The sequence below is a fragment of the Rhinopithecus bieti genome, unplaced genomic scaffold (assembly GCF_001698545.2).
Source record: "Rhinopithecus bieti isolate Rb0 unplaced genomic scaffold, ASM169854v2 scaffold_2827, whole genome shotgun sequence".
NCBI lineage: Eukaryota > Metazoa > Chordata > Mammalia > Primates > Cercopithecidae > Rhinopithecus > Rhinopithecus bieti.
Window position 1 is genome coordinate 804,121 of NW_016804135.1, and position 24,653 is coordinate 828,773.

The 24,653-nt window shown below is 37.4% G+C and overlaps 1 protein-coding gene across 9 annotated transcripts in view; it reads left to right on the top strand.

Annotated features, from left to right (window-relative positions):
• Positions 1–3,267: 3,267 nt before the first annotated feature.
• GULP1 (GULP PTB domain containing engulfment adaptor 1) overlaps positions 3,268–24,653 on the top strand; it is a 330,664-nt gene continuing 309,278 nt past the window's right edge. For 2 of the 9 annotated variants that reach the window (XM_017865414.1, XM_017865435.1), the window contains exon 1: positions 3,270–6,130. The gene's annotated coding sequence lies outside the window, so the exon portion shown is untranslated. Of the gene's footprint in view, positions 6,199–7,217; positions 7,413–24,653 lie in introns of all 9 variants that reach the window. The other 7 variants (XM_017865402.1, XM_017865431.1, XM_017865398.1 and 4 more) reach the window with 7 other exon arrangements.

The window sequence follows — 24,653 nt, forward strand, 5'->3', positions numbered from 1 at the left end:
ATGGGGAGGGGGGAGGGGGGAGGGATTGCATTGGGAGTTATACCTGACATAAATGATGAATTGATGGGTGCTGACCAGGTGATGGGTGCAGCACACCAACATGGCACAAGTATACATATGTAACAAACCTGCACATTATGCACATGTACCCTAGAACTTAAAGTATAATAATAAAACAAATTAAAAAAAAAAGAATATAGTATCATATTTCTGTTTTTTTCATCAGCCAAAATACATTAGCTGACTCTAATGATAAATTACATTTTTGCCAGGTAAGCAGTAAACAATTCACAAAACGATCAACATCATGAAAGTCAAAGAGACATGATAATTGCATGCAACTGTGATCCCAAACTGGATCCTGCTGTTATAAAGAACATTGTTGGAGTAATTGGAGAAGCCTGAATAGGACATGAGAATTAAATGTAGAAATCTATGAATGTTAATTTCTTGAGTTTTGATGTTTTACCTTCTTTATGGGGAAGATCTGTGTTTTAAGGAAGTCCACAAAGGATTTGGGAAGGATGAAGTATCATGATGGCAAGTTACACTAAAATGGTTCAGATAAAAATAAAAATAAATCTTTGTACTCTATCTGTAACTTTTCTATAATGTGAGATTATTTTCAAAATAATAAAAAGTCTATACTCTAACTTGATAATCTACTTGTAGGTATTTATTCTAAGGAAATAACTGTAAGGGATAGGCACAATATGTGAACAGATGACATACAAAATACGTATGTAAAAATGGCTATCATTTCTGTTTGTAATAGCAAAAACTTTTAAATAAACACTGGCAGGGAAAAGAGCCCATGCTATGCTGCTAAAAAGTAGTAGTATGGGCCGGGCGCGGTGTCTCACACCTGTAATCCCAGCACTCTGAGGGGCTGAGGCGGGCGGATGACGAGATCAGGAGATGGAGACCATCCTGGCTACGGTGAAACCCTGCCTCTACTAAAAATACAGAAAAAAAAAAAAAAAAAAAAAAAAAAAAAAAATTAGCCGGGCCTCGTGGCGCAGCATCTGTAGTCCCTGCTACTTGGGAGGCTGAGGCAGGAAAATGGCGTGAACCCGGGAGGCGGAGCTTGCAGTGAGCCGAGATCGCTCCACTGCACTCCAGCCTGGGCGAGAGAGCGAGACTCTGTCTCAAGAGAAAAAAGAAAGTAGTAGTATGTACGTTACAGTTCCACATGAAAAAAATGGAAAGAAAATTGTTAATGGAAAGAAAATTGTTAAATGGCTGTGGGTGCTTCCTCTACTCCTGGTTTCCATGCAAAAATATTCTACTGGTTAAGAGGACTGGTCTTTACTTGTCCTTGGAGAGATGTTATGATATTTGGTAGATAAACTTAGGCATAAACTTGAGAAGAATTGCTAGGCATGCCAGGCTCAGCTACCTTTCTCTCTCTTTCATTCTTTGGAATAGAACTCAAAAAACAATTTAAATCCTTTTTCAAACGCACTGTCTCCTTTCAAGTTAGAAGGAGGCCAGGAACTACGTGACTGAGGCTGCTGTTTCTGTTCTTTGGTTTTGGATCTACCAATTCAAATCCGTTATCTGTCAATAATAGAATAATATATTGCTCTCATTTTAACTTTTTTTGGTCAATTTATTCCCCATCCAGGCATAAAGAAGGGATACTATTTATCTGAGTCTCTCAGAGCCCTCAACAAATCTTGGAGCATATAGAGAAAATGTGAGCAATGAGTACTCTGGGTGATGGGAATACAGGTGATATTTATTTCCCTTTTGCAGTGGCCCTCCTGTTTTGCAATGGTCATGTTTCATGTTCTTAATCAAGAAGATCAAAATAAAGCAATTCTTTCAGAATGACAGATAAAATGATAGAGGTTTGAAGGTAACTGTAACACAATAACTTTGGAACCTAGAGCCCCCTAGGAACTCATAGGATATTTGGTCACTGTTACACATGACAAACAGAAACATGTGCCCCTTTCAAATCACATGACTCAAATTTGGATTTCAATCTTGGTTTTCATTACAGTTTTTAAAAAGTTGTCAAATACTTTAAATGTTGGTTTTGCAAAAATATAGGGCTAAACAACCAGCATATTTTTGTGTGCTTTTGCGATAATCAGAAATAAAATTGTTTTTCTTAAGATAAGTAACAGGTATTTTTTTGTCTTAGCCAAGGTTCCCTTAGTCAGGTTAAGAGAAACCTAATTCTGGTTAGAGCAAGAAAATAAATTTTAAAATTACTGGAAAGCTGCTGAGTTTCCATCATGGTCTATATGCACCTATGATGAATGTGAAGAACTTTCAAATGGAAATCTGAGGTATTTGCAATAGGTAAAATTAGGCGTATTTCTCATCATAGTGCCCTGCCAGGCTTCTGCAACCCTTTTCTTTGGCATCTCCCTTCTTCACTTCCTGGGGCATGCTATAAATTTGTTTTAAAATCTTGTTCCATTTAGTTTTATTGTTTTTAAAAACTTGGTTCTGACACTCTTGAGATTTTTATACCTCTGAGCCATTTCACAAAGCAGATCATATCAAAAGTCAGGTTATAAAATTACAAAGCAATAGCAAGTTTGAAGACTTTAAACAGTGGGAGAAAATATAAAAATGAGTAATCTTTAGTACTGTATGTAACGATTGGAAAAAGACAGTTATGAGGACTCATCTGTCTTCATTTATCCATTCAAGATGGATGTGCTTTGTAGCCATATCTTGAAGCCTTATCTCTTTAGGATCTTCCAAATCTCATGGATAGGAAAGATAGATCTCTAAAGAGGCTATGATATGCCTTTAGGAAACTGAGGATGAGGCCGGAGTAGTAAATAATTCCTACTTAGAAGGAGGATATAGGGTCTCATCTCTGAGAACATGGGAGTTAGTTATGTAAAAGTTCAGATGATTTTCAACATTGTGTATGGCAAGGAATAATATTTTAAAAAGACCTTCTTACAGGTACTAGAGGCAAATGAATGAGAAATAAATACATGCTATGGGATTTTCCATTATTTCACAGGATGGAAATTTTGATCTCTGTAGCCTGATTTTTCTTTGGCCCTGAACTTGTTCAAGTTGAATTGTGAGTTCTGAACACTGAAATAGTTGTTCTCAAACTAGGATCAGCCAACCGTAGTGGTATGTTGATGTATTCTTGGGAGTTGAGAGTTCTTTATTATAATCTTTTAATATTATGGCTAAAAAATCCAAAATATCTATCTGTAAATATATAATGTAAGCATGGATTTGTTCATCTCATCAACCACCTTATTCCTAAATACTGGACTACCATTTGTTTTATTTTCATAATCACATTGATACCAAGTGATCATCTAAATGACATTATTTAATTTTTAATGATTGTTCATAAATTCAATGCTTAAGAGTTATTTACAGAAAAAACAACTAGCATTTGTCCTCAGATTATTAATATAATTATTTTTATGTGTGCTTGACTGTTGTGATAAAGGGAAAAACAGTTAAAAGAGGACCCTGGCCAAATTGTTAAGAGGACTAATTTCTGATATTAGCTTTAGTACCTCCAAACTATGAGATTTGGGGAAAGTCACTCAAGAGCCCTAGACTTCAATTACCTTGTATTTAAAATAACAGAGTTCAGCTGGAACTAGTTAATCTGTAAACAAATAGTTTCTATTTAAAAAATTGTGAAGTGATGCCTTTTTAAATGGAAAAAGCATTAGGGAGAAGAAAACTGATTCAGTTACAGGGTCTTTGGGGGAAAATTTCTAGCACCACCCTCTCTCCTAATAACAGTAAAACATGGTAGGATACAAGAACCAAATATTTATTGAGTATTTTCTCTGTGCCTATCACGACTCTATTTTAACTCCTGTAAATGTGACTGTGACTCCGTGAGCTAGATTATATAATTCCTGTTGGCAGTTATAACTGATAGGCGCAGAAAGCCTAAGGATGGAGTTTGGAATGTAATCTGGTCTGTCTGACTCTAAGCCCTGGATCCATTGTAATACATTATAACTGCTAGCTTTGCAAAATGCCTTTTTCCTTTTCTCATCTATTTTCACACTCAAACTAAAATTTAGTAAACTAAATTCTGAGCAGCACCAAGAATTTTAGTAAAGGTCCTCTCATCCTTTAAGAACTTCTTATACGAGGATACTCCTCTTCGCCCGCTTTCCGATACAGAACTCTATTAAAGGTCAATAAGAAAGGGCTGTTGTTTTTTCCCTCAAATCCTGTACAGAAGTCCTTAATTCCGGGAAAAGCATCTGAATGGAGCAAATTAGTATGGTCTGGGAGTCAAGGCAATTTTCACGTGTGTGTATGTGAGTGTCTGTGTGTGTCTGTTTTAAGGCATAACAAAGTCCAGAGATTAAGGCCGAGTTAAAAAACAAACGAGGACAAACCAGTCTGCTGAGGTGCGGCCAGAGCAGCAGCAACTGTCTGCTTTCTTGATAAAGGCTGTGAAGACGGCACGTTTTACTCTTATTCGTGTATTTCTTTTGACACGTTCCCCCTCTATGAAGCCTCAGAGGTGTTTTAAAATTGTGTTAGGAAACACACAGAGATAAGAAAAGGCAAATGGTCCTCTTCTAGTGTCTCAGGGACGAGGCTGGAAAGGAATGGCCGCGCGAGTGGGGTGGGAGCGGGAGCCTGTGGTTTTGCTTCTGTCCGGGCTAAAGGCTGAGTAAGGTAGGGCCCCTCCTTCTGCAGATGGGTTTCTCCCTCATTCCACCCTCTACCCACCTCCAGTTCCGCGTGCACGCGCGGGATAGCCCAGTGGGCCCACAGATAACGACCATCGGAGATTAATGCAGGAAAGTCAGCGAGCTCGAACACAGGCGTCCCGTGTGGAAGTGTCCAAGGAGACCGCCAGAAGTGCGCAAGCCGGAGTCTGTGAGACTTTCCTTCTCACCGAGAGGGGGAGCCCCGCGTTCCCGGTCGGGAGCGACCCGGAGTCCCCAGCCCCGCGTCCCAGCTGCCGCCAGAGCCAGTTTTGGATTCAGCGGATTAGGAAGAGGAGGGAGGGGGGAGAGCGCGCGAAGAGGGAGGGGACCGAAGCTAGAGGGTCCCGAGTCCAGCGCCGTGTTGACGTAGAGAAACTTTCCCTCTCGGCCTCGGAGACGGCGCCCCGGCTGTGCTGGAGCGGAGATCGCCAGGCTCGGAGGACCCGGCAGCTCTTCACGCCCCTGCCCGAAGCCTGACCTGACTGCATCTCTCAGTGAGGTACGGAGATTTATCTGGGCTCTTCCCTGGCTGCGAGCCCCGGCTCCCTCCAGGTAGCGTGGAATCGCTTAGAAACTGATACCCTGAGGGGCAGCGGGGGTGGACAGCTCCGGCCACCAGTGCCCGGGAAGGAGGGCGCGGGGCTGCGCGTAGCCGCTGCCCGGCAGGTTGTGAAAAATTAGGACAGCTAACGGCTCAGGGAGTAGTCCAGCACGAAAGGAGGCTAAGACCTGTTGACGCCTGCTATGGCAGCGCTTGAGGAATGACGGGGGGAGTCCAGCGAGGTCGGGGACGCAGCAGTCTCCGGGCTCCAGAAGCCTCCTCAGCCTTTTGTGGTAACTTTGGTCCGGTGGCGGGGGGCCGGTGGGCAGGAGCTGCAGGGAGGCGGTGGGGCAACCGTTGATCAGTCCGGCTGAGGGTGCGTATATCAGACTGGGCTGAGCAGGCAAGTCATCGTCGGGTCACAGCCAGGCGACCCAAGAGCGAACTTCCAGGGCAGCCTCCCTTTTGTTGGTGCAGGGAGAGAATGTGGGCATGGGGGCGGGGAGGCGCGAAGCTCTAAGGCCGGGCCGCGGATACTTTAAAGCCCAGAGCTGGGAGGGCCCAAAAGGAAGGGGCGGCGTCCACATGGTTACCCTTTTGCCGCGCGGGTCAAGTAGCTGCTTCTGGAGGGCGCAAGGCTTGGCGGGGGTGATGAACCCTTGGGTTCTCGCTCCGACTGCTAAATTCGCTTGGCGGGTCCAGCTTCTCGTGGCCTCACTCACTACACGGATCAGAATCGGGAGCAGTCAGTTCTTTCTATTCTGCAGCTCCTGCGGCTGCCGCGCTGACTTCCCTGTGTGCGGGAGGGAACTCTGGGCAGGCTGGTTTTCTTGGAATGTGTTTACGATGTTGAATGGGACTTGAACAGGAAGCTGGACGCTGCAGCTGGAACTAGCGTGCCAAGGTAGAGTAAGGAAGACTTAGCTGGTGTTGGGCTTGGCGGGTCCACTTGGTACGTTGGGCAAACTCCAAGTAAGTGAGGACTGGCAGTCAAGGTACCCCTCCCTGGGTCCTAGTATTGTTTCCCAGCTGAGCTCGCTTTACTCTCATTTGCAATCAGACATTTTACATGCACTATTTCAGTCTGCAAGTTTGACAAAATATAATGCAATTTGGAAGGATTTAATAAATTTATTTTGTGCCTGCTTTTAAAATATGTTACACCAACATTTGAGAATAAAAAGTTACGGAGAATGTTCAAGTCTTGACTCAATTCTAGGACTAGCAGGAGACCACAATACTGATGATTTTGTGTCTGTAGTACAAAATGGGTGATTAGGTGCTTAAAGAAAGGGAGATTATTAGACAGTGAATTTGAGGAAGTAGAAAACTTTGAGAGGAATTGGAAATTCTTCAGATTTGCAAATTACTCCCTTTCTCTCTCAGTCTTTCCCTTTTCCCCTCATATGAACAAGTAGCCTTGCTGGAAAACCCACAAAGTGGGAGAGTGCAGTCCCTGGTGACTGCAAGCTTTGCTGGAAACAGCAAACAGGCTAAGGTACTGCCCCACTGCATAATTAAAGGTCTCCTTGAGCTGTCCAGGAGTGTTTTCCAAGTTTTTACGACTGACAAGGAAAAAAAAGAGAGGAACCTGGCCGGCAGCCAAACTAGACTGAGCTCAGTAGCCAGGCATGAAAGAGACTGGGGAAGTTGCAGGGGATAATTGGAAAGGGGCTGTCGGTTGTACTTGGGGTTTCAACAAGAGGTTTCTTTTGCAATGAGAATTTTTAGGTGGCTAAGATCAGTCTTTTTGGCAAAACAATAAACTAAACATAGAGTGCAGTTGGATATGACTGGGGAAATTACAAAAAGGACTCCAGGAGCAAAGTCTGAACTTTCCTTATCAGTCTTGCAGTGGAATAGCTGGGGGCCCGATGCTGTTTGTGCTGATCATACTTTGCAAATGCCCACACTTTGTTGCTATTTGTCTCCTTGGACTGGATTTGCTGCAACTTCAATTCCTTGACTTTGGCCTTACTTTGTTTTCATAGCAGCAAGAATTGAAGACTTAGGGGTTTGAGCTGACGGTTTTCTACCTAAATTGAATAATTCAATTAGATATTCTCAACTAGCATGGATTTGAGTCATGGAATTAAAGTAGAAAACGTATCCAGCATGACTTCTTTGTGCTTGTCAAAAGTGATCCTGATAAACAGATCTTGCTGTTTCATGTGAAGAAGTAGAAGGTGAGATGGTCTCAGTATTTCACACATTTGCCCTTTACTGCTTCCTAATTCCAAACCAGCCAGAAACTCAAAACCTTCTCAGACTCTTCTTTATGTATTAAAGTTATGTTTCATCTCTTTTTCTTTTTCTTCAGAGAAGTGGGTTGTAGGTTTACTATTGTGGGCTTAGGCTTTAAATGGTTGAAAACAAACAAATAAACTCATGTGTTTTATATTTCCTCTGTATTTAAGAGTTTGAGATTGTGAATATTAGCCTGCTGTCTGAGACTCACTTTGTGAATCACCCTCAGCCAAATGTTTTCCCTGACTATGATTTCAGTTTTTCCACTTGCAAGTAAAGAAACTTTCCTTTACATAATTACAAGATTATTGTGAGAATTAAAGAGATGAAATAATGTTAATAGGCTTTTTGACATAAAGGTCATAGGATTTCTGACTCAGCTGACTCAGTTGAGTTTATGGGGATAAAATAGGAATACTTCTGTGTTGAATACCCATGTAATAATGACATATCTGGATCTAATTTATAAAAATTACCACTTTTACATTTTAATCATAGCTTTAATTTAATCATAAATTTTAATTTTTGAGGATATAGGGGAGATTTTGTTATGATTAAGGCTGAGTCATTTTCTCAAACAGAAAAGAACAATTAACACATTCATTTATTTTTATTTCAGTTTATATTTATACACAAGACCAGTTATTTTTAAATTGCAGCTTAATTTTACCTTTATGAGAAATTACCAAGTATATTCACAGAACATGGCTCTCTTCTCAGAAATAATACTTGAGAGGCTGAAATATATTTATGACATACAGACAGACTTTCTTTTCTCAATGGCCACAATAATTTTCTTAAGAATTTGGAGGATAGATTTTGGAGCTATTCATTAATAAATCCAGCCAATGTTTGTTGTATGCATATCATGCATCATCAGGCCTTTATTCCAGTCAGCACCGAACTTCTCAGCTCTGATTTCTGTGCATGTTATTTTACTTCTTAAACATTTTACCAACATATCATTTATTATCTGTATTTCTGTCTATAATTTATGAACCTGTTCATTGTTGATTCATTATGATAATTGTGAAATATTTACTTTTTAGTGTGACATGTCAATTAGTAAAATATACTACCTATTTTTATGGTTCATTGTATTGTGCTACAGTCATGGATGTTTAACTTAACTCTTTTTCGGGTGAACAGATCAATTTATTAGAGAAAACAATAAGTATAGATGAATTGTTTAAAGGATAGTCTTTTGCTAAAATACCTAGTCATAGCTGTTATTTTTAGGCTTTATATTATCATTAATAGTGAATCTGTAAAAAGCATTAGTATATGGGATATAGTAGTTGGGTTGAATTTATACTCAAACATACACTATGGGTATCCTTGAACTGTTCAAGGATATATTAGGGTAATTTTAATATAAAATGTCAAATTTTACCTTTCATTTTAAATTAGAAATTCTTAAAATTCTTATCTCCATTGATGAATGGTAGGTGATTTAAATTTTACTTAGCAAAGTGATGTTTTTGTGATTCAATCCGCGATATTGCAATTTGTTTTCTAAAACCGCTAAAGGATAATAAAAAGTTATTTTATTTCAATATGATAATGAATTCAAAGATAGTCACAGAAGCTAACTGCATAACTGCTATGAGCCGTGGTCCTTAAACATATTAGAGGCTGGCGGATCTAATAGTGTTTGCCTTAATGCATTTAGAGATCAGGAAACTTAAACTTTTTTCTATAGGAGTCTAAAATATACTCAGATTGGAAGAGGAAAAAATGGTATAAACTTTGAACAGAGAAATCACTTCACTTTCAAACACTGGGGATATGAAATTGAAATCAGGCCTTTGTTTTTAAAAAGAATGGCTAAAAGTCATTGTTCCAGAGTAAGACTTAGAAAACAATGCTTATACTGTTTTCAGGCCCTGTTATTTGCTAGTTTTTTGTTTGTTTTATGCTTAAGAAATGTTTTCAGCCACTCTAATGATGCTTACCATGCATGATTAATTGTCATCAGAGGACAGTAAATTGACTCTAATATTGTGTGGGACAATAAGTGTCAATTTTCTGTTTACATTGAAATGGTATAGTTATGGTGAATTTGAATTTAGTTTTATCTTTCAATATTGTATACTTAAGAATAGCTTTGAAAAGGCTGCCCTAATTTGCACACATAATATGAATAAGTAACTTAACTTTTATAGAAATTGTGATTTTCAGTATATTTTGTGCTAAATTGTAAAGATTAATATGGCTTTTAAAGGAAGTTTTGAATAACCTTGTATGTATTTTCTAGGATGCAACTAAGAGAGTGCATCTAGATTTCAATACCTGCCTTTATTTCATGTTTTTTTTTTTTTTTTGCTATTAACATTATATAAATATACCTATACATCAGATGTATCACATGCCTCCTGATGAAGAAGTTCAGAATAGACCTTAGAAACTTCCATGTTTTGGGGGACTACTTTCTCTCTGTCTCTCCCTTTGTCTCTGTCGTTCTCTCTCTGTCTCCATTTCTTTCTCTCTTTCTATGTGTGCATACTTATGATACATACATATTCTTTGATGTTTCTCTATTAGTGCTATAGTTTTCTGTAGGGAAAATAGCTTCAATTAATTGATATTTTGAGCCCAATTTTAACAACTAATTAAAATGTTTCCCACATAAATATTGCTAGAAATCCTAGAAATCCTTTTTTTTTCTTCCTTTTTTCCAAATTCTAGAAGTGTTTTTAGACTTCTATTTATATCTGAAAGAAGAGAAAAATAGTTGGCAAGATCTTCTACCTACATTCTTGGTTGTTGTCTCCAATGATGGCATACTCATGGAAGCCTTTTCTACTCTTCTTAAGTAGAACACAAGCATATGTGCAGTTAATTACTGTAAGAGGGTAAATTCACTATTTAGAAGTTAGATACTACTGATAAGTTTAGAAGGTATTGTGAAGTGAGAATTTTATACAAATGTGGTGTTTTCCTGGTATGGTACAGCTTTTTCTTAATATTAGATGTTACAATTGATGCATTTCTTGAAACTTCATCCACCAGTCCTCCAGGAACATCAAGGATCTTAAACTTTGCCAGAGCTACAAAGGCTGTAGCTTGAAGACTGTGGGCTTAGTCTCCAGTCTCCTCTTTTACAGAAATAAAGACAATCGTTTAACAGCATATGTAATCTACTGACTGAATCATTAATGATTTGCCTGTTTATAGCTGTATAATATTTCATGAGATGATAACTATTGTTCTCATTTGATTTATATTTAAATGAGATAATATCAATTTTAAATATAATTTTAGCAAAAATCAAACAGAACATTTGTAGTATGGTAGCAAACATGCAAATTTGGGGTAAAACATTGAAGTAAGAGAATAAATGTGATTTTTCATGGCCATTTATAACCATCAAGAGATACCAAGTTTTAGGTAAAATTTTAATAGCAAGTAGGTTAATTTACCCAGATTTCAACCTCATGAGTTAAAACATAGTGTTATAAGTACTAATGAGAGTTTTGTTTAAGAAACAGAGTATTTTGTGAAGTGTCTTTAAAGGTCAAAGTATGTGTTATGCTCTTTAATTTATTTTATTTTTGTCTACTTTGAGGAGCTGTGTAGTAATAAAGGACTTTGGTTGATGATCAAACTCTCCTTTTACTCCTTGGTGATGTGTGTTATTATAGTCATAAAGATGTCCAATAACGTAAATATTGAACTTTACTGGTAGTGCAAATAAATTCAGAGAAAGTTTGACTGATTAGAAAGAACAATTGCATAACTGAATTAATTTCGCAGCAATTTATTTCTATGCTGAATATGTTAATTAAATATAATTAGAGAGTGTTTATGGATTGTAGTCTCTCAGAATATTGTTTGAGAGAATTTTTAAGGAGTCACATTTGAGTAAACAAATTTTATTTGAAATTATATAAATGCAATCTGAAATGGCAAAAGTCTGCTGGTATTTTGGATTTATAAAATAGCATGGTTTTAGAATAACAATGGCTATTGCTTTAAATTTTTATGAATTCTTTTTTCTGTTTTAATGCATCACCATTACTGGATATATAGGAGAAAAACCTTTAAACTTCTTAACATTAAATCAGTAAGATATCTCATATTGCTAATGTCTTTAATCATTTTAAAGGAAGAACTACTAAATTTGTAAAGTCTAAGTTATCATAGGTTTAGTTGATTACATTCATGATCAATTTGGAAGAATAAAATTTTCTAGAGTAGCACAGATAAGGTTTTAGAAAACAACATTTTAGACTTGATGTTGTTGGAAGTAAATGCTCAGTGCTGCCAAGTGAATATAGCACTCAGGCAAAAGTTTTCTCAGCAAGGCAATTTACTTCTATAGAAGGGTGCCTCTCGCGGTTGGAGCAATGGCGAGAGCACACCAGACAAGGGAGGAGAAAGGGATCTTACTATTAATGCAGCTAATCCCTACTGCTGTGACTTTCACCTATTGGCTAGGGTTGGACTGCACAGTCTAAGATAATTCTGACTGACTATTTTAAAGAGAGCAGGGGTATGAGCCGGAGTGGCAGGGTGAGTAGTTTTGTGGGAAGGATGGTTACAGAGCAGGTGACTAAGGATGACTAAGGACAGAGCAGGTGACTAAGGACGGAGCAGGTGACTAAGGATGACTGAGGACAGAGCAGGTGACCAAGGATGACTAAGGCCAGAGCAAGTGACTAAGGACAGAGCAGGTGACTAAGGACAGAGCAGGCGACTAAGTACAGAGCAGGTGATAGAGGATAGGAGGGGGTTGTTTACTGAAACTAGGGACAAGGAAATGTAAAGAACGAGGAATTTAAATTTTTAAATGGAGAACAAAGAACAGGGAAACGCAACATGCTGACATATTGGTTCTTTGAAGAGGAGTTTACTGTATCTTACAATGTAATGAATCTTTCTTTGAGATTTGCTTATTCAATGAGATTTCATCTTTATTCAATGATTTTCTGTTCACTTATATACATTTGACATCTTTCCCCCCTTCTCATTTTGGGAAATATAACTGTGTTTAAACTGTGAATCTGTAAATGAAGAGATTCTGATATGATACAGTTGAATTTAATAAATATTTATCAAATAACACTTGTTCTTTTTGTAGTTGTGTGATTAGTAGGTGATAGAGATCTCCTCTTATTAACTTAAATAGAACTTGGTATTTCTATATAATTCTGAGGTACAGTGGAGAGGATGTTGAGGAAGGAGGGGTGGGGAAGGAGGGTATTCACAGGGTGAAGGGAAGCAGTGTATGGAAAGAATGTGTGGAGGTGATTCTTACACCCAGTCACAGAGGATGAGGATGAGTTGGGCAGGCATTGAAAAGGGACAGTTTCAGTCAGAGCAGGTGGGAAAGGCAAGAAGGCATGAAGCCATGAATATGGTTTAGGAGAGCAACTTGTGGATTTTACAATTATAGACATGTTCCTCCTTTATGTTTCCATGTTCATGAATAACCATTAGTAATTACATAAACGAGTTTTAGCTAGATTATTAGTTTTAGCTGAATAATTTTAGCTGCATTATCTTGCAAAACAGCCATCTTGTTTTTCTTTCTTTTTCCATTTCTCCAGACCTGATCAGCATGTAATTGGAATCACAAGGAGTAGGTTGTGCTCTCGATTTCATATTTATATTTAATTTCAGAACATGCAAATTAAAAAAAATAGTTTATCTTTTTCACAGCATTAACTATATTGGGAGGAGTTATGATTTGACTGTGCATCTTGTCTTATATATGTTTATTTTTCATATATAAAGAACAGATATGTTAAATAGTTATCTCCCACTTGGTAATAAGTAATGGTGCCAGTATTAACAATTTTCATGAATAATATTGAAAAAAATATTTTTTTCCTGAACATATGGAAACTTGATAGTTTTTCTATGCATCATTGACTTATTTAAGATTATATATTCGGTTATATGGTGTGGATTACTTACTGACCATTGCTGATAAAAAATGTAAATGTTTGCTAAGAAGTTTGGAAAACAAATTTAGAATATATACAAGTATAACAAATTACTATCTTATGAAGGGGACCTATAATTAAAACATATATGACATAATTTAGTTCCCTATATTCCCTTTTTTTTGCTTGGCTTGACCATTCTGTGAGATACATGTATTTTAAAATTAGTTTCTTATTGATGTTTGATTTATTTGAAACTAATGATTCGACTTTATTTTTGAAATATATGACAAGAGCAGCCTCTTTAAACGTGTTAATCTGAAATAGTTAATATATAGAGCTTCACATTTATAAATCAGTTTAGTAGGTCTGAACCACCTTGAAGTTCCAGGGATGGGTCTAAGGTAATAGTTTTGTACTTGAAAATTGACAATACCGTCAAGGTCACGATAAGAAATAATGGTCTTTCAGTCTCTTTCTGGCTTTTGACTTCACTTTGTGTTTTCTGTAATGGTAAGCATGAAGCACCACTGACACTTATTTGCTTCCCTGTCCTGTTGAATGTCCAGGTTCCTGTTTGTTTATTTGCTTATTCATTTATTTATTTATTTTAGAGACAGGGTCTCACTTTGTCACCCAGCCCGGAGTGCACTGGTGCAATCATAGCTCATTGCAGCCTCAAACTCCTGGACTCAAGTGATCCTCCCACTTCAGCCTCCCAAGTAGCTGGAACTATAGGTGCATGCCACCATGCATGGCTAATTTTTAAACTTTTACAATTTCTTATAGAGACAGGTTCTCACCGTGTTGCCCAGGCTGGTCTAGAACTCCTGGGCTTAAACGATCCTCTGGCTTTGACCTGTCAATGTGCTAGGATTACAGGTGTGAGCACTGTACCTGGCTCCAAGTTCCCTTTTAATGACACTTAATGACATTGGATTAAACCAGGTGTGATTTTGTACCTGAAGTTAACTTTTCTTTCCATTTCTTGCATATCCATTTGCAAGACGCATGTTTTCACTTTTGAGAGCTATGTCACCTTCCTTGTACTGTGGCATACATTATTGATAGTCCACTGAAATCTTTCCTTATTATTCTTTTCCCTGGTGTTATTCAAATGTACAGTCTTTCCCACATAACTCAGGGGAAATCAATCCGACTCCTAATTCAAGGGAATTTTAGATTAGGTTCAGCTAAAAATCTTGATGTTTCTATGCCCCTTGGAAATGGTTGTTCCTTGTCCCAGTTATAGTCATATATCACATGTCAGGTGAAATGGGAGGACTAAGGGGAAGTGGGTAGAAAAGATTTAGTTCCACTTAGCAAGGGAACATTGGATGAGAAAGCACATGTTGGCTTTTGATATTTGTCCTATCTGGAATACATGCTTCAAATTGCTACAGGGGTCATCTTTTGTCACGAGGAGATTCAGCTTGAGGGCAAAACAAATGCCTTAAAATGGCAGAAAAAAATATAAAAATCTTGGGTACTTGATGGAATCATTCGGTTCTTGACTCCCTACTATATTTCTGGATTTACTGCTGTGTGAGATAATGAATTTCTTTCTTTTCCAAACCAACTTGAATAAAATATTTGGCTACTTAAAATAGTATCCTAATTATAGCCATTATTAAATGGTATCTTAATTTTGTAAATAAAAGTTTTAAAAGTAGTACTTTAGATTATTGAAGAAACTTTATAGACTACTTGGGTTTTATAAATTTTAGATATGGTTAGTGCTGTTAGTCTATAAAAATTTATTATTCAAATCACCATGCATTAAGTTTTTAATACAGTAGATATGTCAATCATCTTATTAACTAAATTCATTTTTAAATAAATAAATTAAGCAGGAGGTAGAGACTAGCAAAACTAGGAATAATCTAACAGGCTCAGACAATAGAGAACTAAATTTTAAAATTTTTGAAATATAAATTTGTAATCTAATCCATTCACAAAATTATACCACTATTTATTGGCTGTGTGGTATCTTTAGTGTATTGGATACATTAAATATACATAAAGAAACATTAAAGCAATTTCAGTGCCTGGTCTGAGTAATTTAAAACTTATACTGTGATGTTAAGACTAATTTGTAACATTTAAATATAAAAGATAAAGCTGATAAAAGTAAAATTTAAAACAATGGTAAACTATAGTTCCACTCACAGAGGTAGAGAAAAATACAGACATATAGTAAACTTTTAAGTAAGAGCTAGTGACAAAGATTTTCTCCTTGACCAAATCCTAGTCAGGCTCTTGTGCATCCTCTTCTCAACCAGGTCTTGAATTTTGGGCTTCTGTGTTCTAATCTGCATTGCCAAATTTAGCAAGAATCCTGCTAAGTCACTTTGGCCATCCTCAATATTTGACAACTCTGTATCTAATCAGGATCCTCACCTTCTACCATTTCCCAGATGATATCTCATCACCCTAACCTTCATTCAGCAAGAATCCTAACTAGTAATTTTTCTTCCATTGTCTCACATCCTGCTATTTGGCCACAAATTTCTACCTTTTCTTGTAGCATTTGAAGTTGAGCCTAATTTTTCTTACTCACTGCAAAACCCCATTGTAGTGGTCCCAACACCTATTATGATGGTCCTGAATAAAATTTGCCTCCCTGTTCTTTAACAAGTCATGAATCATTTTTTTCAACACTAGTTTTATAAAACTCTAGTTCACTGGAACCATTAGCAATTTAATCTTTTTCTGCCACCAGGTTCTTGACCTGACCCAGCCTTTACAATGACTTAGCAGCATGCATATTGGTTTTTGTAATGTGCTCTAATCAAAGTAAGGAGATATATCTCTCTTTGTCTTTTTGCCCTGAAGGTGGTAGGAATAACCCAAATCTGAGAATTGACAAGAGCAGGGATGAAATATATTTTGGAGTATTATAGCTCGCTTTAGCTGAAATAGTTAACCAAGTAGTTTAAGCAGGAGGTGGAGGCAAGCAGAACCAGGACTAACCTAATCTGCTGAAAGAATAGGCAAAGTGTCATAATGGGCAGGTTTGCTGGGAATGAGTGATGTGAGAAATGAAAAGCCAGAGGTTGTGTAGGCAGTGCACTTAAAGAGAGTTGGTGAAACTGTAGGTGGGAATGTCACAGATGCTGAAAGCCTGCAGTAAAGCTGTGTGGCAACTGGGTCATTGGTCAAGACTGAGAAAGGCTAATGTATTAGAATTGTTTTCAGTGTGGATGTTAAAAGCATGGAGATTGGGTTGGAGAGAAACGTAGCCAATAACGGGCAACCTAAAGAAAGTGATAGAGACATTAGAGAAGCAGTTATTGATGGCAACATTTGAAGTAACAAGACCTCCTACATTACTGTGCTTGACTTGTGCATATTAGTTTTTTGCATAAGAATGCAATAAACATGCTTGAAATGCTTTCTTTATGAGATCATGACCTTCATTCATGGCAACTAAGGAAGTCACCACACTGGGGAAGCTAGGCAAGGGAGACCAGAGAATACAAAGTGCTGCAATTCTCAGTGGATTACTGTTCTTTTGGAAATGATTGCTTAGAGATTGTCCTGGGGCCCCCCTCTGCCCTTACAGAATAGGAGTACCCTCTGGTGACCTTTTCTTGTTTTAAAAGGGAGCCACATTCTTGTGGGTTTTTGAATGAGAATAAATGCTGCTTGGTATGGTAATTATCATAAAGGAACTCTGCTTACGGAAGAGTTTGGAAATTATAGTAGAAAATATAACTTGGCTCACAGCAGATATAAAATGAGGGAGAGAATGTATATCTAGATAATTCAATTTCCAACTCCCACTTGTGCTGAAATAATCAGATAAAGTAAAAATAGCACCCTTCCTTAATTTGTCTCTCTCTATTAAGATCTTCATAGCATCTGCACCCTTTCCCTAATCTCTTTTCTTATACCTATGAGTTGACACCAAAATGGATTTTTTGAACAATAGAGTAAAGATAATAAGAATAGTATTTAGAATGCTATGTCCTAAGCATCATGCTAAATGTTTTTTACAGTTTACAAATTATAAAGAAACTTGTCTGTCTCCATAGCCAGAAAGCAGTGGAACCAGGGCAATTGGTAGGATGGGAAGTAATGCGTCTCAACCACCATCCTAGCTGAAAAAGTATGCTGTTGAATGCCAACTGGACAATTAGGCCAGCTTTGGTAGTTCTCTTTACAAGTGAGAATGTAACACCTTTGAATTACCTGAATTCCTAGATTCCTGGCAGATGCTTGATTCCTTCTTTTTTGTCACTCTGATGGCACAATGAGCTACTCATTTCCTGCTCTTAGGCATAGCTACTTGTACCTCCTGTGTGATAAGACATTTGTTCATTTTATCCTCTTCAGTCAGATAAAGCATAAAAATTAATGCACTGTTGAAGGAAAAACTCTCAAACTATGTTTATCCTCTGCTCTCATACAACAACAATCAGCACAGAAGACTTCTGTGACAAAATATGTGGTTTTTTTTCCCCCATCAATAAACAGTGGACAGCAAATGAGTGTCCTCTAATTCAATTCTGACATTATCTATCTAGAGATAATGTCAGATCCCACACGTTGAGGGCTCATTTCCCAAGACTGCCCTTCATCCCCCTGCAACACTTGTTAGAAGTCCGGGCCTCTGAAACTTCTGACCGACTGACTTCAAGCTGGGGTTCCCATGATTCCCTCTTTGGATTTGATTAATTCACTGAATCAGCTCACAGAATGCAAGGAAATACTTGTTTATGTTTACCAGTTTATTATAAAGGATAATAGAAAGGATGCAGATGAAGAGATGCATATAGGGCGAGGTATAGGGACTTATATGCCTTTCCTGGGTGGGCCACCCTCTAAGAACCTCTACATGTTCAGCTATCCAGAAGGATGCTCTCTGGACTCTTTTTGGGTTTTGAGGGAGGCTTCATTATATAGGCATGATTGACAACCGTGTAGAAATGTGACTGGACAAAGCATATGATCTAAACCCAGAAAGGCCTGTCCGTTCAGACTTTTCTTGGCTCCTCTGTGTAGCATTCCTTCCTTTAGGGTATGGGGGAGGACTCTGTCTGTAATGAGTGTTTTGATTCACAATCAAATTAGAGTCCTGCTTGGGCAGGTAAAGGATGGACAGGAGGTCAGAGAGGTTTCCTGAGGCCTAAAGTGCCCCAGCGTTGTAACAAGGACTATGAAAGTTGGGAGACAGGAACTGTGGATGAAAAACAATATATATGGTGATACTACACCCATTGACCATGTTTTGTCTGCATATTGCTTTGACTTTTGCCTGATTTGATTTGTCAGGATAGTTAAAATGTTAGGTGAGATAGTTTGATTTCTTCTTTTTTAAAAAATTTTTCAAAATTTATTTTCGAGACAGAGTCTCGTTCTCTTGCTCAGTCTGGAGTGGAGTGGCGCAGTCTCAGCTCACTGCTGCCTCTGCCTCCCGGGTTCATGTGATTCTCTTGCTTCTGCCTCCTGAGTAGCTGGGATTACAGGCATGTGCCACCACGCCTGCCTGATTTTTGTATTTTTAATAGAGATGGGGTTTCACCATGTTGGCCAGGCTGGTCTTGAATTCCTGACCTCAAGTGTTCCGCCTGCCTCAGCCTCCCAAAATGCTGGGATTATAGGTGTGAGCCACCGTGCCTAGCCTGATTTCTTCTTAATCCCATTTTTCCTCCTTGGTTTTGTCAAATGATAAGGTTTGGGTAAATAAAACCTAAGATATAAAATTACTAATACCAATAGTTTCTAATTGTTCAACATGTACTTTTCACTTAAGTATTTAACAACATTTTTCTTCACTGAGAAGATGGACTGGATAACCTCAGAGAACATTTCAGCCCTTAGGGTAGTCTAAGTTTTAACTTTAAATAGTTTTTTTTAATTTTTCTTTTTTTAAAGAAACCTAAAACCAATTTCTTAATCAAAACAACATATTCAAAGTTGTCCTAATTTTGGCAGTTGATTTCATCATTTTGTCTTTCTTTGGTGACTTAAACTGTTAGACATTTGATCTCTTGTGGTATTTCTTGCTGGGGTATTATAAAAAGGTTCTCTTGGCAGGGGATTTGACATTCTAGTTGTTAGGGAAGATTTCTTGGTAGAAAGCAATGAGAGTGTGCAGAGAGTGGTTCAAGTGTGTAAGCAGGAGGAGAGAATGTATGGTTTAGCTACAGAATAGGAGACTGAAAATAGAGCTAGAGAATACGGTAGAAAGAAAAGAGGGACTAAAATTGCTGGAGATGAAGCCAGTGAATCAGAGAGTCATCTTGTCAGACTTTGCAATCCAAAGTTTGTACTTAATTCTAGGAGCAATTCAAAACCATTTAACAAAGGTTATAATGGAGTTGGTGACAAGATGTCATCATCTGCATTTTAGAAAGAGCTGAGTTGATGTCTGCCAATATGTCTAGGCAAGAGGAGGTGGAAGCCTAGTTTAGAGGGATGACCATGGGAAATGACTTTATTCCAGAAATATTAAAGAGGAAATAATGTTTTGTACTTTTTGTATATTTGATGACTGTCAATAATTGTGGGAGGGAGACAGTAGGATGTAGGCAGGAGAATGGTGTAAATCTTGATTCTAAGTTTTCTGGTTTTGGTAACTTGGATGTTTGTACCATTTATCAACAGAATAAATACAATAGAAGCAGAATTACTGAAGGAAAATAATGATTTTGTAGGTGGTCAATAAATGATAGCTAGTATTATTGTGTCATGAAACTATAATTTTTGGATTATTGTATTTAAATTTTACAGTAAAATTATATGCTATTTTCATTTTGATGAACAAATATATTTTATGAAAATAAATTTATCCACAATGATAAATACAGGTAGAACAACTTCAATGTAGTATGTAATTTGTGACTTACAAAAGATATAAATTAGGATACAGAATTAATTTCTGTTTTGACATATCTCCATCAAAAAGTTGTATGTTTTCAGAAGAAAATACACACCAGTTTAAAACATTGTATAATTTGAAGTGAGATGCATCTCCTTTTTTGAGAATTTTTTTTTACAAATAAAATACAGTAGAAGGAAGTTTATAATTTAAAATATTAATATGAAACAAAATAAGAAAACCTGAATCCTAAAATTATGTGTGAGAAAGCTACTAAGATTTTAGTTTACATGGGTCAGTAGTTTTCTTTTAATTGTATAATTAATTTATGCTGCTGAAACACATTTAAGAATACTGAAGTTTAGTATAAAGGAAAAAAGGCTAGTTTCCCTGACTGTTTTGATTTGCATTCTTGTTTATTGTTTAATTATAATTGAGATCATGTGCCACACACTGGTTTGTAGACTGAGTTCTTTTCACATAATATACTGTGATGTACAGCCGTTGATTTAGGCGTATGTACTGATATGGGAGCAGGAAGAACTTCAGGACGAGAATCCTTTGGATCTCATTTCATGATTTCAAATTTGTAGTACTATTAAAGATAAACATGAAATGCTGTGGATTGATAACATCTAAACAGAAAATTAGTAATAAGAGAAACATGAATAATTTGGCAGTGGTTTTTGTCAGAATCAATAGGCTGGCAATTTTTCACCAGTAGACAAGGATGAGTATATTATAAACTGGGTGTCATTGTGCCAGTCCTGCCCCTGGGTTTTATCTCTTACTCAGCACTCTCAAGAGTTGTTTCATTTTTCAGTCCAATAACTATGTTCATGATTACTAAGGCCTACAGTCTGAATCATTTAGGTCTTTTTTTTTTTTTTTTTTTTTTTTTTTCCGGGTGGTGTGCATTAGCATCCGCATGTGTTCAGACTCAACTAATTTGATTATGAGGAGAGACTGTCTGCAACTGTCTTCCTGACATCAGCACCGTCATTAAAGTAACTTAACATCATGGACAGAATCTATTTTTTAAGTTTGGTATTTTAAATGCATCATTTCCATCAAGGGCTAATGGCAAGCTGCATTCTGTTTTGTAAATTTACATGGGAAAGTCATTATCACAGAAAAATGTTTTATAAACTAATTCTCCTCAGTATTAAAATGAAAATATTACAAAAAAAGCTTCTGACTATATTTTCCCCAACATTTTTTAAAAGGTTAAAATTTGAAAAACAAATATGTGAATGCGTGTATGTGTGTGTGTATGAGAGAGAACAAACCCACAAAACAGAAATGCACAAGAGCTTGTTTTTTGTACCCCCTTTACATCTTATGTACTGAACTTCTCTGCAAGTTCAGTACAAAAGATGAAGTGAAGTGTGCAGTCTGTGAGATGTTATAGAATATCAAGATGAGTTATTAAAGACTTACTGAGATACAGATAGACCTGGCTCCTTACCAGACATTCCCATGGTGTGTAGCCTTACTCCTGGCTCTATTGCTTGCTAGTAAAGGGTCTTAAGAACTCTTATTTAGCTCTGAGATTATTCAGAGATTATTTAGCTTTTCTAGAATTTTTTCTTGAATGTAAAATCAGGATAATGGCCTGAACCTTGTATGCATCACTGAGAGGTATAAAAGAGAGTATCTGCAGTGGTACTTGTACATTTTCATGGAGCTTTTTCGTGTGCTCCCTCCCTTAGCCCCAGATTATTAGAGAGTTTGTGTTTCTCTGTTTAGCTTGGAGAGCAGGCAGCATCAGATTTTCTTGTTTTCCATCTATCAGATCACCATGAAGCTCCTAAAAATCCATTGTTAACATTTATATTGTTACTTTGTTGTTCTTGAAATTGTTCCTTTTCACAGTTTGAATCCAGTGGCATCTTTCTTTTTGATCCTGTATTTTAGGAGATGTAACATCATGAATGATCTCTGTCTTAAGAAGGAATTGGCCAGGATTGGTGGCTCACACCTGTAATCCCAGTGCTTTGGGAGGTTGAGGTGGGCAGGTTGCTTGAGCCAGCAGTTCAAGACCAGTCTGGGCAACATGGTGAAACCCTGTCTCTACAAAAAATCCAAAAAATAGTCTGGCATGGGTATGTGCACCTGTGGTCCCAGCTACTCAGAAGGCTGAGGTGGGAGGACTGCTTGAGCCTGGGAGGTTGAGGCTGCAGTGAGCCAAGATTGCCCCATTGCACTTCATTCTGGGCAACAGAGTGAGACCCTCTCTCAAAATAAATAAATAAACAAGAAGAAATTAAGCTATAGTATCTTGAGATTCCATCTCAATATAAGAAAGAAGCTTCTGATAATGGATCAAGATTGATTATGCAATAATGATGCTCTGTTACTGAGCCTTTTTGGAGAAGGGCTGAGTAACTACGGGTCAGGGCTATTGTTGAAGAGTATCCCATAGCTTGTCTGTAGCTTAAGACAGTGAGTGAAAAAAAATTTTAAGTCCAACTGTGATAATTGAAATTTAAATTGAGTGATCAATCTTGTGGAATAATGTTTGTAAAATAAGGGAGAGCCAATAATTGTGTGCTAAGTGGATGAAGACTGCTGGGCTTCCTGCTTTTACTATGCAGACCTTCATTCATTCAACATACTTTTTAAAGCTTATTTTTTGTTATGTGCCAACAACTGTGCTAGATTCCTCCAAGGTACTCTTAATGTCAGGGAAGAGTGGACTTATAAGCTTAATCTGCCTTCTGCAAGTGTACTTCCTTTGAAGTCTTTAATTCATTAGAATCTGGCCTTCTGCTTCATAAAGTTTGTTTTAAAGTAAACCTACAATGAGGCAATTTCAATCCTCTAGGAATATGGGGTATTAATTTCTGTGACTTCATTTACTCCTCAACTCTGTTACATTTCCTAAGTGTTTATGTGCCTCTGTTAGAGTTCTGTGGCTGTGAACTCTGGGGAACCATTCAAGGTTTTTAAGCAAAATAAAAGGAAGGGAAAAAGAAGAAAGGAACATGATACACTTTGCACTTACAAAACCTCACAGCTCTGAGCAAGACGGAATGAAGAGTTATGAGAATAAAGCAATATAAGTAAATTAGAAAATGTTAAAATAGTCTAGAAGAGAGAAGATGAAGGCCTGAATCTAAGAAATATCAAGGAGGTTGAAGAAGAATGAATCGGGGTGATGTTTAATTTATATAAATTGTTGGTTGATTGGATGTGAGCGTATCAAGAAGAAGAAATAGAATCATGTGTAGATTGCAAGCTTGCTTGATTGACTAGATTGCAGTAAAATTCACCAAAACAAGGAAATATACGACAAAGAATGTGATTGAAAGAAAAAAGTAAGAATTCTTCTTTGTATTTTTGAGTTTGAGGTGTTTTGGGGACATTCAGGGAGAAGTCCTCTATAGTGAGTTGGATATACCATTTGGAAATAGGGGGAAATCCTGAGATGGAGATGATTGTCAGTGGCATGAAGTCATACCACTGAGAGCACTGATATTTGAGGAGAATCAGAAAATGAGAAGCCAGTAATAGACACTGAGAAGAAAATCTGAACCCTAAATTTCAGTACCAGAGGGACATCTTAAACCTCAGAGGAGCAAGCTAACAGGGATCTAAACTAGGCTCATTTTTGAAGAGATAGAAAAGAAAGGACTGACTTGAAAAATATTTTAATAGGACTTAACTGTATTAAAGACAAAATTGTATCTAATATTTGCCAGATATTTCTAGAAATGGTCAGCTTGTCTGGCCAGGGCTTCGTGTTCATTTTTTAGGTTGCAGCTTTCCATGTCCACACAGTTCCATACCTGAATTTGAATAGAGATTTCAGAAGTCTGGCAAAATGAGTTTCAATCCTTGGTCAAAGGATAAAGAATTTTGGGCCTCCAACTCAAGGAATTATGCCCAATTCCCCAAATAATATTTTTGCAATTGGTTATTGGTTTCCACAAATACTTTTTTGTTTTTGAGACAAAGTCTCACTCTGTTGCCCAGGTTGGAGTGCAATCGTGTGATTTCTGCTCTCTGCAACCTCCGCATTCCAGGTTCAAGCGATTCTCTTGCCTCAGCCTCCCAAGTAGCTTGGACTACAGGCACCCACCAACATGCCCAGCTAATTTTTGTATTTTCAGTAGAGACGGGGTTTCACCATGTTGGCCAGGATGGTCTCTATGTCTCGACCTTGTGATCTGCCCGCCTTGGCCTCCCAAAGTGCTGGGATTACAGGTGTGAGCCACCGCACACTGTGGAGTTACCTTTTCCTTTTTGTGACTTCGTCTTGAGCTTTGCTGATTCTGACACTGTTTTGAATTTGACCACTCATTTAAAAGAAGTAGAGATACCTAGAAATAAGTATGAGTAGATGTATCCAATTTTAACAAAATTGATTTTCTCAGTCACTGAAAATTATTTACTATAAAGTTATCTTAATATTTAGAAAGCATTTTATGATAAACATTATAAACATGTTTAATATTTAT